General features: G+C 34.7%; 1 protein-coding gene across 2 annotated transcripts in view; it reads left to right on the forward strand.

The window, feature by feature from the left end:
- LOC136028015 (cleavage and polyadenylation specificity factor subunit 5-like) overlaps positions 1–20328 on the forward strand; it is a 184880-nt gene that overhangs the window by 68900 nt on the left and 95652 nt on the right. The gene's annotated exons all lie outside the window — the stretch shown is intronic.

The following is a 20328-nucleotide window of genomic DNA, read 5'->3' on the forward strand; positions in this document are numbered from 1 at the left end:
AGTCTGTCGTAGTTTCTGTGACTCTACTAGTCGATACTTTGACTGGTTGTAATGCTTAATTAACCTAGCTGAAAAATGAGAAAGACGTAACTAACATGTTGTGGTTTTTGGACGGTTAAAATACATCATTTTGAACCAAGAATGATTTTAAGATAAAATGGGACTGTCGACAGTTTTAGGGGAGGAACAGGGGGGGCAGAAAATTTAGGGTCCTAGAATTTCAAATAAATAATCTAGTGGTTATAATCATTTTGTTAATTATCATTTTTTTTGAATAAAGTAGAGGGTGCAGTGTAGTTAATACATTGAATTATTAGTAAAATAAAAACAAATTAAATAATAATTAAAATGATTAAATTAAGATAATTTATTATAACTTAAATAATAAACAAAATTTAATTAATAAATTGAAAACAATTTTGTTAATAAATAAAACCTAAGAACTGTTGGCCTTAAAATTTTGTGGGGAGACAGTAGGGGAGTTGTTAGTCAAGTTTTTTCCCCGGGCGCAAGAGAAACGACAACCGCCATAGACCTTCAAAATAAATTTCAGTTTGTTGGAAGATTCCAATGTTTCTCTTCGTATCCTTGTGAGGGTGTTTTCCAATCTTCTTTCATTTATTAGGTCATTTTCTTTTCGGATTTCTTTTATTGATCAGACTTGTTGATTTTCTAGCGAATCTATAAGTCTTTTTCAGTAACCCAATAACCATTTCGGATAATAGTACACATTATTTTCGGATTATATAACCCCCGGAAATATCCCTTCAATGGGGATGGGAATACTAAGTAGGGATAGATATAGGATCCCTTTTTTCTTATCAACTTTTATTCTTGACTGCAGTTCGGAAAAATAGATTAGAATCTTCTTATTTTTCTGTCTCGAGAATCCTGGGCAATTTGCGGAAGATGAGATCCTTTGAAAATCAAACAGTTCGTGGTAACGAACTGTAGTAAGGAGCGACCCGGCTCAATAGTAACCAAAACTCTAAAAAATGGAATTTTGATACCAATAGCTACATCAAAAGAATCGCATTTTAATGCTGGTTTTAAATATATAAGTTTCATCAAGTTTAGTCTTACCCATCAAAAGTTACGAGCCTGAGAAAATTTGCGTTATTTTAGAAAATAGGGGGAAACGCCCCCTAAAAGTCATAGAATCTTAACGAAAATCACACCATCAGATTCAGCGTATCAGAGAACCCTACTGTAGAAGTTTCGAGCTCCTATCTACAAAAATGTGGAATTTTGCATTTTTTGCCAGAAGGCAGATCACGGATGCGTGTTTATTTGTTTTTTTGTTTTTTTGTTTTTTTGTTTTTTTGTTTTTTTTTTTTTTTTCCCCAGGGGTGATCGTATCGACCCAGTTGTCCTAGAATGTTGCAAGAGGGCTCATTCTAACGGAAATGAAAAGTTCTAGTGCCCTTTTTAAGTGACCAAAAAAATTGGAGGGCACCTAGGCCCCCTCCAACGCTAATTATTTTCCCAAAGTCAACGGATCAAAATTCTGAGATAGCCATTTTATTCAGCGTAGTCGAAAAACCTTATAACTATGTCTTTGGGGACGACTTACTCCCCCACAGTCCCCGTGGGAGGGGCAACAAGTTACAAACTTTGACCTGTGCTTACATATAGTAATGGTTATTGGGAAGTATACAGGCGTTTTCAGGAGGATTTTTTTGGTTTGGGGGAGGGGTTGAGGAACTTTCCTTCGAGAATTTGTAATGGAAGAAGAAAATTTCCATGAAGGGAGAGCAGGATTTACTAGCATTATTAAAAAAAACAATTAAAAAATAAAAGTGAAAAAGCTTTTTCAGCTGGAAGTAAGGAACAGCAATAAAACTTAAAACAAACAGAAATTATTACCAATTAAAAGTTCTAGTTGCCTTTTTAATTAACCAAAAAATCGGGGGGCAACTAGGCTTCGTCCCCCGCTCTTTTTTTCTCAAAATCATTCGATCAAAGTTATGAGAAAACCATTGAGCCAAAAAAAAAAAAAAATATAGAAATTTCGTTTTGATTATTCCTCTGCGGAGAGCCAAAATCAAAACATGCATTGATTCAAAAACGTTCAGAAATTAAATAAAAAAAAACAAGTTTTTTCAACTGAAAGTAAGGAGTGACATCAAAACTTAAAACGCACAGAAATTACTTCGTATATGAAAGAGGCTGCTTCCTCATCAACGCCCCGCTCTTTACGCTAAAGTTTTTTACTGTTTTAGAAAGAAGAATTGAGAGAAAGAGTCAAACTTTAGCGTAAAGAGCAGGGCGTTGATGAGGAAGCAGCCTCTTTCATATACGAAGTAATTTCTGTGCGTTTTAAGTTTTGATGTCACTCCTTACTTTCAGTTGAAAAAACTTGTTTTTTTTATTTAATTCCTTAAAGAGAAAATATAAACCTTTATTGAGATTAAATTTAGGATAAATTATAATTTTTGTTTCAAGTTACTTCAAAGTTATCAGAATTTATCACAAAGGATATGGAAGTACCAAGAAGAACGAGAATGAAATTTGATTGTTTAATTGTTAACTGGGAACTTACTCAACCATATATATCTTAAAAAATTAGTGAAAAGTTGGGAATTCAGTGTTATATTCAAGTCTTTGGTAGTAACGGGCGTGAAATAGGAAAAAAGGAAACATGGCTAAATAATCAGCAAACACGAGCTAAGACCTATGAAACCAAACAACTGAAGAAGGTGTAGGTTTCGTTTTAGGGTTTTATTTGTCTTCAAGAATTAACAAATTGCCAACGTTCCAATTTTTATAATCGAGAAGCCTTTGTAAATTTGATTAATTATTTTTGCTTATTTATTTTTGCGGTTCGACGTGGCATCACCGTATAAAGTGTGGCTCTGCCCTAAAAACTTCATAGGCTTGACTAAAGTGTCTGAGTTGTACTTTTAAAGTACGTTTAAAGTTTGACTTTCTATTTCTTTAAGAACGACTTCTGAATCGCAAGGACCGTTTAATTTAAATAATAATTTTTTTCGAGTACTAAAAAATTAGCGTGAAGAGTAAGGTAGTGAGGAGGGGGCGACCCCCCTCATATATGGAGCAATTTTTGTTCGTTTTAAGTTTTAATGTTGTTCCTTACTTTCACTTGAATATATTATATATTTTGCAATGTTTACCACTGTCTTGTAAAAGCACTCATTTAATGAGATCGTTTTGTTCTTGTACAGAAAGGTGACACAAAGTAGAAGTAGCATGAAAAAGGAGAAATATCACTGCTTTCCCTGTGAAAAAGGGATTTTTTTTGTTGTTGTGGTAGATAATTCTCGTATATGAGATTGATGAAGATTCCAATGTTGTAGATTTAATTTCGATATAGTACTATTTTTCTGAGGTTTCAGCATAGTTTTAAAAATCCTTATAAATAATTCTTGTCTATAAACCGTTAACATTAAGATTAATCGAACTAATAGTTCCATTCTTGAATAGGCTTCAAGTGCAGGTACTCGGCCCCTTGACATTTTTTTTTCTTTTTTTTACAAAAGGCGTTTCTAAACTTTTGGTCACTATGGACTAGACTTCCTTCTTTACTATGTTATGGTGCATGCATTGACTAAGAAGATATATCCTATTAAACAAACATTAACTATATTTATTTATTTAGATTTTTTCTTGAAAACTGCACTATAGGCTTTTGCTGAAAAATGGCATGCTACTGTTTTTTAAGTGTGTAAAAATGAAGTAGATGAATGACGACTTTGGGAAAATCTTTTCCTGTCCTAGTTCCCTTCAAATTTTTCATAAATCGTCTGCTGACTGAAATTAGAGACCTCTGAACACAAAATGTTTGAAATAGGTTTCATTGAGGTGTTAATCAGGTGGCATAGCTAAAAAAGAAATTATTTTTTCTTGTAAAGCCCTGCTGTGTTGATAAGGGGCTTGGCTAATACAATGTGTATGCTGACATTGGTTAATTATTTAGAGGATAGCAAGAGAGTGATAACTTGGAACTTTAGCATTTAGATAAATAGAAGGCCTATACAACTTAACGTATCATTAATGAGGGGGCCCAATTTACAAAAATATTTGAGGAGGGAAGAATTTCAAATTTGATTGAAGATACAAAAAAGATATTACTCAAAGTCGATGAGGCCGAGCTTTTTTTTAATTTTTTTTTCTAATGAATATATCGAAACAAAGATGATTGAAATCTTGTTAATATTATTTATAATTATGTTGATTTATTTTCTGCATTATAATATAAGGTTTTAATCTAAAGATATTTTGCAAAGAGATTAGAATTTGTCTTTCTTTTCACCGAGCGAATGTAGGTCCCCCGTTACTGGTAGGAAAACCTCAATAAACACATTTTTCTGAAAAAACTTCTTTAGTTTCTTACAATGTACCGAAAAAGAAAGAAGGAAACTCCTGCAATGCAGCAAAACTGTACTATTCCAAAAGAATGCAACGGATTTTGTTTGAATGAAAGATTTCTTTCGTTTTTGACGAAAAGTCCGCAGGAAAAATATAGTTTATCCCCCCATAATCGCGGCTCCTCCATACCTGTATCAGCCTATTTACATTGCACTGTTTTAGTGCGCCGAAGACTTTTTTTTTAATTGCGGATGTATGTACTGTGTGCTGGATCTTTTTTTTTTTTTTTTTTTTTTTTTTTTTTTTTTTTTTTTTTTTTTTTTTTTTTTTTTTTTTTTGTATACATACATTCATATCCGACAGCAATCTAGGTCTTGCTGGGCTTAACCGTAGAGAATGGACGTTGCATAGTTTTGCTGACGGGAGTTTTATTATTATTTTTTTAAAACTTAGAATTCTAGGCTTATTTTTAAACAGCTTAGGTACGTTTTGACGTCTTTTTCTGGGATAGGAGAAATCTTTAAAGCACAAAGGACAGTGAAAATGAATTTGGCTTAATAAAATGGATTAAGTGAAAACTTAAAAAACCATATAAATTTTTAAAACTAGGAAAATCAGGAATTCGATTATGAATGGGAAAATACCTCACTATGCATGCATGTAGTTTTTGGTAAAAGCGGGCGCTGAATTTAAAGAGAATAAATGTGGGCTATAAAACAGTAAAAATGAGCTTAAAAATATAGCCCCAAACAGTATAAGAAGGTGTAGTTGTCTTGGATAATCAACAGATTGTAAATGGTTGAGTTTTTGCGAATGGATATCTCACTTAGTTTTAATTAGTTTTGCTCTCTTTTTGCGTTTGGGCGTGGCAACACTGGCCTAAATTTGCTACTACCTTAAAAACCTCATACTTTATATCTATTTATTTATTAATTTTTAACCCACAAATGAACATAGATATTGATTTCATCTATGTTCCTGTGTATATGTGTTTTGGTGCATTAAATTCCATAGCCGGCAAAGTGGAGCGCCAACAGGTCTCCTCAAAGGAATACCGACTTGCCTAGCTAGGTCTCGACGCATTAAATTCCTTACCCGGCAAAGTGAAGCGTAAACAAGGACATATACAGTTATAGCTGCACATCACGTTCATCAAATACACGCATAATTTAAGCTAGAATGACTTGCTTATATTATATAACCTTATTATTATCTGTATTATTATATTATTAAATAAAAAAAACAAGTTTTTTCAACTGAAAGTAAGGAGCTACATTAAAACTGAAAACGAACAGAAATATACGTATACTTCGTATACGAAAGGGGCTGCTTCCTCATCAACGCCCCGCTCTTTACGCTAAGTTTGACTCTTTCTCTTAAGTCTGCTTTTTAAAACAGTAAATAACTTTAGCGTAAACAGCGGGGTGTTGATGAGGAAGCAGCCCCTTTCATTTACGAAGTAATTTCTGTTCGTTTTAAGTTTTAATGTAGCTCCTTACTTTCAGTTGAAAAAACTTGTTTTTGTATTTAATTTCTGAACGTTTTTGAATCAATGCATGTTTTGATTTTGGCTCTCCGCAGAGGAATAATTAAAACGAAATTTGCATATTTTTTTTTGGCTAAATGGCTTTCTCATAATTTTGATCGAATGATTTTGAGAAAAAAAGAGGGGGGGGGGAGGAAGCCTAGTTGCCATCCGATTTTTTGGTTAATCAAACAGGCAACTAGAACTTTTAATTTTTTACGAATCTTTTTATTAGTAAAAGATATACGTAACTTATAAATTAGCTTATGTAAAGAACTTTTGTATTCTCATGTTTTAATTACATATATGAGGGGGTTCGCCCCCTCGTCAGTACCTCGCTCTTTACACTAAATCTTAAATTTTGTCCCAATTCATTAAGAACGACCCCGAATCACAAAAGCCGTAGAATAAATAGTTGAAATTACTAGAAATACTTTAGCGTAAAGAGCGAGGTATTAGGAGGAGGTGAGCCCCTCATATGGTTAATAATTTCTGTTCGTTTTAAGTTTTAATGCTGCTCCTTACTTCCAGCTGAAAAAAAACTTTTTAATATTTATTTTTTCATTGTTTTTTTTAAATAATCCTAGTAAATCTAGCGCTCCCTTCATGGAAATCTTCTTCCCCATGACAAATTCCTCGATGGAAAGTTCCCCTAGCATAACCCCCTCTTCTCAACCCCTCCCCCAACCAAAAAAATTATCCTAAAAACGCCTGTACACTTCCCAATAACCATTACTATATGTAAGCACTGGTCAAAGTTTGTAAATTGTAGCCCCTCCCACGGGGACTGTGGGGGAGTAAGTCGTCCCCAAAGACATAGTTATAAGGTTTTTTGATTACGCTGAATAAAATGGCTATCTTAGAATTTTGATCCGTTGACTTTGGGAAAATAATTAGCGTGGGAGGGGGCCTAGCTGCCCTCCAATTTTTTTGATCACTTAAAGAGGGCACTAGAACTTTTCATTTCCGTTAGAATGAGCTATTTTGCAGCATTCTAGGACAACTGGGTCGATACGATCACCCCTGGGAAAAAAATAACAAAAAAACAAACAAATAAACACGCATCCGTGATCTGCCTTCTGGCAAAAAATGCAAAATTCCACATTTTTATAGATAGAAGCTTGAAACTTCTACAGTATGGTTCTCTGATACGCTGAATCTGATGGTGTAACTTTCGTTAAGATTCTATGACTTTTAGGGGGTGTTTCTCCTATTTTCTAAAATAACGCAAATTTTCTCAGGCTCGTAACTTTTGATGGGTAAGACTAAACTTGATGAAACTTATATATTTAAAATCAGCATTAAAATGCGATTTTTTTGATGCAGCTATTGGTATCAGAATTTCACTTTTTAGAGTTTTGGTTACTGTTAAGCCGGGTCGCTCCTTACTACAGTTCATTACCACGAACTGTTTGATTATACTTATATTATTTTAAGATGTTAAAGGATAAAAGGATAATATATTTATTTCAAAAAAATTATGTCACAAGCCCCGAAGGGCCGAATTCGCATTTCGGAGTCGTAAAACCAAAAAAAAAAAAAAAATCATTATTAAGCACAATAGTTAAAATATGGCAAAACAATGCCAAAAACAACAGAATCAGAATGACAAAACCATTCATTAGTCACAAATATCATGCGGTAAAATGTCAGCAAGTTGAGAAGGTAAAACCTAAAAAGATTAAAAAGAGCGAAATAAAATATACTTTAGAAAGGTTTAAAAGAGAACATTTAAATAGGGGGAGGAAAAAATTATCAAACGAACATAAAACTTGGGAATGTTAAGATGAAAGATGAAAGTTAAGTGAAATGAAGTTTTGTTCACTTGTATTAAATCAAAAGTCAACAAAAATTTCGCTGTATGTTACAGTACATTTACGTTGCATAGTTTTTTTTTTAGCTATCCTTTTCGGCTGCTAACAACATTGTTTCTTAAATGTCAGAATTGTTCTCTTTTTTTCTATCGTTTTTGGATTAAACTTTATTATTAAGTATTGAATTGAATTAAACTTTATTAGAAAAAAAACACCATTTAATCATTTAAAAAGTAGCCGTCCAAGAAGAAACAAAGCTCTGAGGACGGACGGATACAACAATCAATATCCCATATTTCAGCTAAATAGCTCTAAAGAAAATAAATAAATATAATAATAAATAAAATAAACGTAAAAAATCAATAAATAGAAAAAACAAACACAAAAACTATGGTTCCTCATTATGTTTCTGAATGTCCTGCATCAGATTCGGTTTAATTTTCTCTACCTCTGCTTAAGTATAGCTAAGCTGATTCCGGTTTGATTACAGTAACTTTCTTTTTTATATTATCCTCCCTGTGAAAGAATATTTGGATATGAATTGAAATTTTTAAATTCAATTTTTATTACATCTTAATGTTCCTACCAAATGTTCAATAAATTAATTTTTATGGCACTTGGTATCTACCAAGTGACATATAGCGATCGCAAATTCTGTCGGTCTGTCTGTCCCAGTTTTGCTAGTTTAGGCACTTACAGGTAGATAGGACGGTGAAATTTGGCAGGCGTATCAGAAACCAGACCAGTCTAAATTAGAAATTGTTGATTTGACCATCTAGGGGAGAGAGTGGGGGGGATGTTTAAATCGGAAAAATTAGAAAAAATGAGGTCTACCCACTTAATAAAACTTAATTAACTTAATGAACTTACGAACGGGTGATCGGATCTTAATGAAATTTGATATTTAGAAGGATATCGTGTCTCAGAGCTCTTATTTTAAATCCCGACCAGATCTGATGACATTGGGGAGAGTTGGTGGGGGGAACCTAAAATCTTTGAAAACGCTTAGAGTGGAGGGATCGGGATGAAACTTGGTGGGAAAAATAAGCAGAAGTCCTAGATACGTGATTGACATAATCGGAACGAATCTGCTCTATTCGGGGGCATTGGGGGGGGGGGGTTAATTCTGAAAAATAAAAAAATGATGTATTTTTAACCTACGAAGGAGTGATTGTATCTTAATGAAATTTCATATTTAGAAGTACATCGTAAATCAGATCTCTTATTTTAAGTCCCGACCGGATCCAGCGTCATTAGGTGGGGGGAGTTGGGGGAGGACCGGACATTTTAGAAAACGCTTAAAGCGGAGAGATCAGTATGGAACGTGGTGGGAAGAATAAGCACAACTCGAAGATACGTGATTGAAATAACCAGACCGGGTCCGCTCTCTTTGGTGGAGTTTGGTAGAAAAAGTGAGGCATTTGTAACTTACGAACGGGTAATCAGATCTTAATGAAAATTTATATTTAGAGGGATCTTGTGCTTTAAAGCTTCATTTTAAATCCGAGTTTGAGTGGGAAACTGGAATTCTTGGAAAACGTGAAAATTGAGTTATCTTTACCTTATGAATGGGTGATCGGATCCTAATGAAACTTGATATATAGAAGGATCTTATGTCTCAGATGCTCCATTTTCAATCCGAATCGGATCCGGGGAAATGGCGGGTTGGAGGGGGGAAACAGAAATCTTGGAAACCGGGAATCTTAGAAAACGCTTGGAGTGGAGAGATCGGGATGAAACTTGATGGGAAGAATAAGCACAAGCCATAGATACGCGATTGACATAATTGGAACGGATCTGTTCTCTTTGGGGGAGCTGGTGGGGGGGTGTTAATTTGGAAAATAAGAAAAATTGAGGTATTTTTAGCTTAAGAATGGGTGACCGGATCTGAATGAAATTTGATATTTAGAAGAAACTCATGTTTTAGAGCTCTTATTTCAGCTCCCGACCAGATCCGTTGACATTGGGGGGGGAGTTGGAGGGGGAAACCGGAAATCTTGGAAAACGCTTAGAGTGGAGAATTTGGGATGGAACTTGGTGGGTAGAATAAGCAAATATCGTAGATACGTGACTGACCTAACCGTGCTGGTTCCGCTTTGTTTGGGGGAGTTAGGGGGTGGGGTTCAGTGCTTTGGCGAGGTTGGTGCTTCTGGACGGGCTAGGACGATGAAAATTGGTTGGTGTGTCAGGGACCTGCACAAACTGACTTGAGAGAGTCGTTTTCCGCGATTCGACCATGTGGAAGGCTGAAGGGAGAGAAAAATTAGAAAAAAATGAGCTATTTATAACTTACGAGTGGGTGATCAGATCTTAAGGAATTTTGATATTTAGAAAGACCTTGTGACTCAGAGCTCTTGTTCTAAATCCCTATCGGCTTTAAGCCTCTGATTTTCTTTTTAAATCAGTCTATTTATTCTTAGAATTTTGCTAGAGCTCGTACCATATGAACTCTTGGCTCTTCTGGCCTCGTCACAAGTGCCATATGAGGTCTTAGCTCTTGTTTTTCGTGTGATTTGTTGACGTGTAGTCTTGACCTGAGACTCCCCCTTCTCTGCTTAAGCTGTCAACGATAGATCTAAGCTGCTTTTGTCTGTATTGTCAATGAAAAAATAATTGTCGTTGGTTGAAAAACTTACTGCAACCAAAATTCCTAATCTAAATTTTGAAAAAGGGATTGTTTTTGGCCTATGCTGAAGTGACAAAGATTAGCTTCTCTTCAGTTCCCCCTTTTTTGTTTGCAAATACGAATGCTTGGAATGTAATCTGTGTTTTCCTGCTCGTACATATTTCTTGTTTGAATCATTTAAGAGTTTCCCTTCTTAGTTTAGTAAAGCAAAACCTACGTTCTTCACTGTTTTAGTTAAGTTATAACATTCCTTTGACACGATGCAAAGGATTAAAGCATTTGAATTCCCCCTACCTCTCAAATTCCGAAATCTCGTTTTCAGACCTCTTGTCCCCGTAAGATGTTGAACTCATTAAGTAATTCCTCATTAGTGTCTAATTATTATTGTCACCGTCTTTCCTTGTCAGTGGAAATATTCTGTTGGATCTCATGTGGTTTATAACCTGTGATAGTTGAAGTGTTGCTGTTGCTAGCGGTCAAAAGGAAAATGGGGCTTCTGGCTTTTACAATAGATTAGTGGTAGAATTTCTTACTATCATCGGCTTATATTGACCCGAACGAATGGTGAGCATCGCCCTTAGCGTCGTAAAATATCGTTTTAAAAGAATGATAAAAAAAAGGTAAAGAATACGGCGTTAGACTTTACACTCCCTATCGGCGGTGCTGATCTCCTTTTCTTGGCACTTTAGCCAGGAAGTGCAATGGGGGGTGGGGGCCAACCATCCTGTGCTTTCGCACACCCTTCGGTTCACCTTCCCCAGATTTCTCCAGATACCCATTTAGAGTTGGGTCGACTCTGGCTGAGCTTACAGAGTCACGCCACTGACCCCCGTCCCAAACTAAATAATTGGGTATACTAGGATTCAAACCCTGGCCCTCTCAAACAAAGGATCCTGCATCCAGCGCTCCAACCCAGTCGGCCAGGACGGCTCTTTAAAAGGATGATGATTGAAATTATTACCAACGTCATTATAATGTTGGTACGCATGTGTGAGGGGATCCCTTGGACCCTAGCTATCAACCAATAATTCAAAGATTTCAATATTTGCCCCTGTTATTCGCACAATTTTTCTATTTTCGCTTTTTTATCTTATCCCTCTAAAATAAATGCTTTGTATGTGCCTGCTTGTCGTCTTGTTACACGACATCGAAAATATAATTATTATGTTTATTATCGTTGGTCTATCATGATCGCACTGTATGGTAATGAATGGGTACATAATTAATATCTTGTTCTTTCGATTGCAAGATCTGTCAGTCAGCTGATGATTCCTTGCTAGTATCTAAATTGTGTTGCCTCCGTCTCTACTTGTTCGTGAATATATTGCGGTGGGTGCAATGCGGCCAAAGTCGTGTCCAGAGGGGACGGGGGCTAGGGGGTTTGAACCCTCTAATCCCTAGGGAATGTTTATCCGACTCTTACAAAAATAAATCTAAACACATTTTTGATGTATTTGCTCGTTTTTTTGTAAGCCCTCCCCCCAGAAAGAAACCCTTTTGTAACATTTGTATCATGGATCTACTTTAGTTTATCGTATGTTGATAGTTGACGTTATGGTGCTTCTAGTGGTCAATAGTCTAATTCTGGGCTTCATATATTTTACCCGTGAAAAATCATTATTATCATCGTTTTTTACGACGCTGAAATGATAAATATTTTTTTAGACCACGCTGCCTACCCATTAGAAATTAAGGATTACCGCCATATTTTTAAAAGGCCAAGATTTGAAAAAGACAATGATTGATTAATTAACGCAACCCAGTTTCACATTTGGAAATCTTTTTCGACTGGAAATCTGAAAGTAACAAGAAAAAAGGCAACTTAAAAGAAGAACAAAAAAATGTTTCTGAAGAAGAAACAGATGAAAAAAAAAATAAGCTCTCAAAACGTAACAAGTCCTATATAGTTTGCGCTGATTGAGAGAGCAAAGAAACTCCCATGTGCATAAGCTTAAAACAAACGCAAAATTGGGTATTTGAGGGATTCTCCTCCTTCCTCTGTATACTAAATATGTAATTTCATTCTGAAAATTTTGTAATCTTTTGATTTTTTTTTCTATTTAGATCGAAGAAAAAAAATTACGATAGCGACATAAAATTCCCGATTCAAATAAATAATATGCTGTTTGACTTCTTTACAGAATCTGTAAGATTCTTTCCAATGTGATCCTTAATCTTTGATTTTAAGATTAACATTATCCAGTCACTGGTCTCTTCTTGTTTAAGACTAGTAATAATTTCAATGCAAAACTATGTTTTTTGGAAATGTCCATTTTACAATTCAGGTTTCTAGAAACATCCCTTTTTGTTTCTCCGAATAGCTCCCAAACTAGGAGCAAAGTTTGAGGAAAACCGGTCTCAATTAGAGGTCTAATATACTAATGTCACATTTCTAGATTTGGACTTGTTCAAACTTGCTGACTTGTTGATCCAATCGGATTTGGACTGGGAAAGTCAAGTTTTTCGCTTATCTTGCAGTAGGGAGAAGAGCATTGATCTTTTTGCAGATTCCTAAATAACAGAGATCGTGATGAAAAGATCTTCTCTCGGAAATGATTACAAATTTATCCCTATGGTTTCTAGAGGGGAAGAGAAATTTTCTTTTACTGTGTTTACATTATTAGAATAAAGCAAAAACACATATTGCGTATAAATATATGTATATTTATTTACATATATATATATATATATATATATATATATATATATATATATATATATATATATATATATATATATATATATATATATATATGTAAATAATGTTAATAAATATTTTTTCTACATTTACTAAAAGAGAAAATAAACACTATTCGCCATTCGTCTGCAAAGAAAGGCAATAAGCTTGGAAGGACAAGCGAGGTTATCAGCCTAAGCTAATTAAAACCGCATTCATATCACGCTACTCAACACAAAAGAAACTCAACTGATGAAGGAAGAAAGGAAAAAAGAGAAAGAGGAAAGGACATGAAGAAGACAAAAAAAAAATAACAGCAAAAAAATCGGGGAAATGCCTTGAATTGAATGACAACCTGGAGCGGGCTCCACATCAAAAGCACTCATGAGATAAGAGAAAGTTCTTTGCCCGTGACTTGAAGGCCGAAACACTAGACGCATTTTTTACACACTCAGGCAATGTATTCCAAACATGGGGACCATAATGCCGAATCACAAACGATGCCCGAGTGATACTCCTGAACTCATGAGTTAAGTTATCAGCTTTTCTTGTATTGTGATCATGACGGTCTCTGTTTAAAATAAAAGATTTTCGAAAGCAGGGGTGAGCAGGTGATTCAAATATTTATAAGAGAAAATCGCGAATTGGCAATCTCGAATTTGGGATACATCCATTTACTTATTCTTTTTGACATGCTCATGAACAGGAACCTCATTAGAATTATAAATTTCCAGTAATAATTTTACAGATCTAGTCTGAAGTTTTGTACTCTTTTTGAAACATGTTACAAAATTACTTGCCCATTTAGAGCATTCGTAGCTAATATATAGACAAAATATAGAAAAATAAATCATTTTTAGAATTTTTTTTGGGACTAGATTTTTAATTCTTCGCATCACCCCAAGACCTCTGCTTAATTTTTCGCACTTGAATGGTTTTTCCACGACATGTTTTCATCAATTAAAAACCCCCAAATACTTTATCACATTTCCTCGAACCGTTATTTGATCATTTCCAGCACCTGACGAAAGTCTAGAAAATATCATGAAAACGTTTTAGAAAACTTTAGGGTTGAAAAATTTTGCTGAAAAATTTCTAGAAATTTTTTTCTAAAAAATTAGAAATTTAGAGACAATATTAAGAATTGTATTATACAAAACATCAAACGGAGACGCAGCTAGAAGGAACAAAGTTTCATCTGCAAACAGGATGACACCAGCCTCCGACAGGTAATGCTTCACTTGGTCAATAAAAATAACGCTTTTCTCATATTTCAAAACACAGCTGCAGGTTTGAGACCAACTTTAAATGCATCATTAATCCACTTAACCAGTTTCAGAACTGCCATATCCGTAGATAGCCCTTTTATAAACCCAAATTGGTTTTCCATTAGAATTTTATTCTTTTCAATATAATAGCTTAACTGGACACGTACCACTTTCTCATATAACTTAGGGAAAAATGGGAGAATAGACATAGATCTTCGATTCGATCAGTCAAAATTATGTATATATGTAAATAAATGTACTTATATTTATACGTAATATATGTTTTTACAGTATTAATAATATTAGAATAAAGCACTTGTAAAACTTCAGCGGAAACAACGGAGTGCTGAAGGAGGGTGAAGGTAGTTTCCCTCATATATAGGATAAATTCTGTTTCTTTTGAGCTTTGATACCGCTGTTTAACTTCTTAAAAAAACTAAAAACTTTTCGTAACTTAAACACGAGAAAAGGCGATAACGATTTAGACGTTCGTTTATTCATAGGATCAGAAACACAAGCACATCCATGAAAAAAAAAAAAAACACACACAGAAAAAACAACTGTGTTTCAAGAAACACCAACCACAATAAAAAAAAACTCACAGGAAATTATAGTTATTTAATCAATAAAATATGTAAATGAATGCAGTGAAGACATAAAATGATATAACCTACGTCCCTTCCCACGAAAAAAGCCTTGGTACCCTAAATAATACAATTACTGCTACAAATTTACTACTATTTACAAAAAAATTTAAAAAGGCTTAAATTATGTGTTTAAATTTATTTTTGTACCGTTTTTATGAGCCAGACAAACATTTCGGAAGAGGGAATGGGTTCAACCCCCTTAACCCCTCTTTTGAATACGGCCTTGGCGACAATTGTGTTTTCCTGAAATTAATATAAAATTGTTAATAACGATTGTTAGCCAAATCCGTGAACAATTCAAAACGCCTTAGGATAAAGTCATCGACAAATAATAAGCATAAAACAATTTCTTCCCAAACAATCTAATCAGAAAATTATTTATTATATAATTTGGTCAATAAAGATCTTGTCTTGTGTATGTCCATGTCCTATTATTTACACACTCTGCTCTCTGTCGGGGGTGAATGTTTTTTCTCGGGGGTCGGGGGTGAATGTGTATTAAATAAAGTATAAAGTATCCCAGAAGCTGCTCTGATTCTGTCTACAAGACTGAAGTCTCCCAATTTGTGTCTATTTCCCCCTTCACTGACGTGGAATAGGCTTGATAGAAATTTCAATTTCATATACAAAAAAGTGAAAAGATATAGTAGCACTAAATAAGCACAGGAACAAGCTGAGATAGGAAAATATTTGGGAATAGGACTGGAATGTACTAGGAAGAAGCAACAAAAAAAGAGCAGACACTTCGCTGGCCTGCACACTGATCAGGGGCTGATAGAAAAGACAAGTTGGATGATAGGTGCTGCAAAATCAGTTTCAGGATCGTTTATTTAAGGCGTTTTTAACTGTCTCAACTGGTGAAAAAAAAGACTTTTCATATGATAGACCTTATAAAGTTAGCTGTAGAATTGACTACAGAAGGCACGTCTGATTGTATTGACCGTTGGAATGAGCAATTCACCCATCTGGAAGAAACTTATGCATATTCAAGACATCTAAAAGAAAGAAGTTGGACACGGTCTCAACTTTATATAATTCTTAGACGGAATTGTTTTGACATTTTAAACTGAATCTGAGAAGAAACCAACTCATTTATGTCTATCGAGGACTTTATAGTTCTGGAACTTTTCAATTTTTTCCTCATAGCCCTAAGACTGGACCCCCTATTAGGGTAATTCGATGATTTTGATTTGGGGCAATGGTTATTGCAGCATTATTCCACTATTGATAATCACTTCGCTCAAAATGTCTATGGCTTGCTTTTCTTTCCTTTGCGTTTTAATGTTCATTCATTTTCCTAGCTAGGGAGGCTAGAGGAACTTAACCCCTGCAAGGTCCATGATTATGTCGGCGATCCACGAGTTCCCAACAACATGAAGGCCATAACACTTATTTTAAGTAGACATGTCATATTTCAGGAACGGCCTGAAACTAAAATCAAAAGTATGCCTGGTTCCCAGACCATTGGTGAGCCTGACGACCCGCCCTATTGAGTTTAGGAGATCGACCGTAAAGAGGAATATCTGGTTCTTTTTTTTTTTTAAGAGAGGAAAGTTCATTATCGGAAAGAATTATACTTTTCGGCCTCCATTTTCTTTGGGGGAGTCCTTAAGACTTATCATAGGGAACCAAGCTTCCCTTTTTTTATCAAGCATAGTCATATGCGTTACAGCTTGAATGGAGCTGAATGGAGCATTCATTCTTAAATAAGTATTAAAAACAAACTGGCTAGTTAAGATTTAAAAAAAAGAAAAAAAAGATATCTTAATGAAAAGGTCTTCTAAATAAAACAAAATTACGAATTTATTCCATCGGTTTTTAGTAGGGACGGGAAATTTTCTTTTACTAAATAAAGTATTAGAATACAACACAAAGATTATTAATAATATTATTGTACGTAATTATACATATATGTGTGTTTACATATATTTATGTAAATAAAACACACACACACGCATATATATATATATATATATATATATATATATATATATATATATATATATATATATATATATATATATATATATATATATATTATTTTCGTTCATTAGCGGAAAGAAGTATACTTTTTAGTAATACCAGTAAAAGCCTTCAAAATAAAACAGAAGGGAGAAAGGAGTCAGAAAGGAGTTTCATTTGTGTAGTTTTTTCAGACATTTTTGGCTGAAAATGTCTTGTAAGTTTTATATTATTGTTGTCTTTGCTACAGCAGTTTTTTTTCCTTTTTGGCTTTCTTTTGCAAGGACTATTCCTCATCCTTTCCTAATTGTTCTTTATTTTATACCTTATATTGTATCAAATTCTTTTGTATTGGTTTAACCGGGGTCAGTTTACCAAAAAATGGCTTTCATTTTGGTTAAATCTATCCGATCCTTCATTGCTGCCGAAAGCTTTTTATTCTTCTGTATTATATTTCTCTGTTCAAAGCACTTGTTATTCAGTGGCTAGTCCCAGTTCTTTTGTTGGACAATTGTTCCGTGCATTAGAGCTGCTGATGAGGCATCTTTTTTCCCCTGACTGCAAAAGAAGGGAAAAGGGAAAGTTTGAACACTTGTTAGAGTGATAAAAGGACGTTGCTAATAGTCTGCAGTAGTAGATTGCTGATGGTGCAGCACTTTTTATACTCTGGTCCCCTTGATGCGGGAAAAGTTGAGCATGACTTGGAATTTATGTGCTTCACAAAAAGGCCTTGCTTCATCAGATATTGTTTTATTTTGCCACGACAAGACATGTAGTGACTCAGATTTTTTCTTCTGCTTAGTAGATTTGGGTTTATTTTATTCTGTTTTCTTATTTAGTTTTTTATGTTGTTTTTTTTTCATTTTGTTTTGTTGGTTTTGTTTTTTGTGGATGAAATGCATTTATGTTACTATTTTATCCGCCTGTGAAATTTCAGTTTACTCTTCAAATCTGAGGCCTCTTTCTGAGTTGATAAAGAGAAAGAGAAAAAGGAGGAGAGGAAGAGGGAGAATGAAAGAGAGAGAGGGAGAGAAAAGGAGAAAAAAGAGAGTGAGTGTTTGAGGAAGGTAGTGAGAGAAAGAGAGAGAGAGGGGGGGGGCAGAAAGAGAATAAATTTGCGCTATCAAGTCCAAACAAAATACCAAAAAATTGACGAAAGGCATATAAACCTTTCATTGTAATACTAAAGGTATTTCATGAAAAAAACGTCAGCGTGCCGAGCCGGGGAAAGCGTGCCGTGCGTGCCTGAACCTTAGCGTGGAGAACGCGGGGAGAACGTCAGCGTGCCGTGCCGAGCCTGTTGGAGTCAATCCAACAGATTGACTCTAGTTCGGCATTGTGGAGTGACATGAGAGGTGTAGCATAAGTGGGAGATGGTAACGTCGGCAATGAAGGCGGGAAAATTAATGCCATGTTTTTCTTCTCACTCAATGGGACTATCTGTCTTGGCTTTTTCTACAATTAGCCATGACTTGATGCTCCACAACTATTCCAAATAGGCTAAAATAAACAGTTTCATAGGAATAAAGAGCATATAAAACTGAAATAAAACCAAATCAAAAATAGAATCAAAGAAGGAACTTGAACCATAAGTGCAAGGGATGTCAAAGGGGCGAAAGAACTGTGTTTCCTAGAGATTTGTCATGATTTCGGTTGTCAACTTTGTCAACTTTCGGCTGAGTTCTAAGAGTTCTTGGAACGATTACAGGAGATAATAAGGGTGAATACTTTATATTTTGTCAGTATTTCAATGTTATTTCCCCATTTTTAGGTTGCACAAGAAAAATATTACCCTAAAATCCAGATCATTATCCTGAAATCTACCTACTATTTTAATATATATTTTTAATCATAAAATCGTCGCTTCTTTAGTTGACTGTTTTATTTTCAAGGAAGCTAAAATTGCGTGATTACCGACAAATGATAAGAACGATATGAGCAGGAGAATCATTTCGTGACAACTCAGTACTTGCCTATAGTTTTGCGTGATTCGTTGTCTATAAATCAATAGCAAGTATCATAAATATAAAATGTCATATTTCATCTGTGGATTCCGCTGTCATGTCTCCCTAATTATATAAGATTCGTCTTAAACATAACATTTCATATTAGGTCATGATTTTTATTTATTATTTTCAATTTTTCTGCAATCTTGTGTTGTGGGGCTGATAACTTTCAAAAACTTCTTTGCACCAGGGGGTGTTTACCATGCTCGGTGGATGGGCTCTGAGATTTATACTAGGGCGGACAGGGGTCCACCCCTTGTTAAAAATGATCCGTAGTTAGGCCTTAAAGAAAATCACCATTTTACCTAATTAACATATCCCATCGGCTTGTTTATTTGATTTATTTGAATACCATTCTCTGTTTTAGCATGATAGATCATGAACTGAAGTTGAATTAATGCAAAAAGATAGATTCGGAGGGTTGTTGCCTCATTTAGAAGAATAACGCATGTTTGTCTTTGGTTTTAAATCGATACGAATCCAAATTTTCCTGTAATTTCTGTACTTTGTAATCACTATTAATCACTATTGTGTTAAAACCATGAAACACCAAAAACAAGAAGAACAATAGAGACTTTCTCAAGACAGTGAAAAACAAATTAGACTGAATATTTCGGCCCTATGTCCAAGGGTCTTCCTCAGCAATACAAAAATATATAAGAGGAAGCAACTTACAACAGGATAAAATCAATAAAACTAAAATGAAAAATTTTCAAAACAGTCCTAGCATCCTTACCTCAGCGAAGTTCAACCAGAATTGGTAAATAAATTGTGATAAAATTTATTTTATATTTATTATATAAAGTTTTTCAATTTTAATAAAAATTGTTCTCTGAAATTCTAGTCAATATCACAATTCTTGCTTGGTGAGGAGATAGAACTGAAAACTAAATAATCCAGTATTATAAGTATCTCGTTATTTCGGTGCAATCTACATCTATAGAATGTAGAAAAAATGTCATAAAAAGCCCATATATAATCGGGACCACTGTGTCTAAGCATTTTAGACCCGATGATCCTACCTTCAATGAGTCTACTGTTGCAATACAATTCTTTACTCAGTTGTATCTGCTCTATATTTCACCCTAATTGGAATGATGTTGGGGGTCATATTTGTTCAGCCGTTGTGATATCAGACATACATATATTACAACTTCTTGTTATAACCTATTTGACAGGTTACATACACCCAGTCTGAACAAAAAAGACCTAGGTTAGCTAGGAAAATCCTCTTAGGTTAAGTAGGCTAGTTTACCTTGAGCTGGTAGTCCATGTTTGATGGGGTGATATAACCTATTTGACAGGTTACATACACCCAGTCTGAACAAAAAAGACCTAGGTGAGCTACTCTTATAGGTTAAGTAGGCTAGTTTACCTTGAGCTGGTAGTCCATGTTTGATGGGGTGATATAACCTATTTGACAGGTTACATACACCCAGTCTGAACAAAAAAGACCTAGGTGAGCTACTCTTAT

This window comes from Artemia franciscana, chromosome 6, assembly GCF_032884065.1.
Source record: "Artemia franciscana chromosome 6, ASM3288406v1, whole genome shotgun sequence".
NCBI lineage: Eukaryota > Metazoa > Arthropoda > Branchiopoda > Anostraca > Artemiidae > Artemia > Artemia franciscana.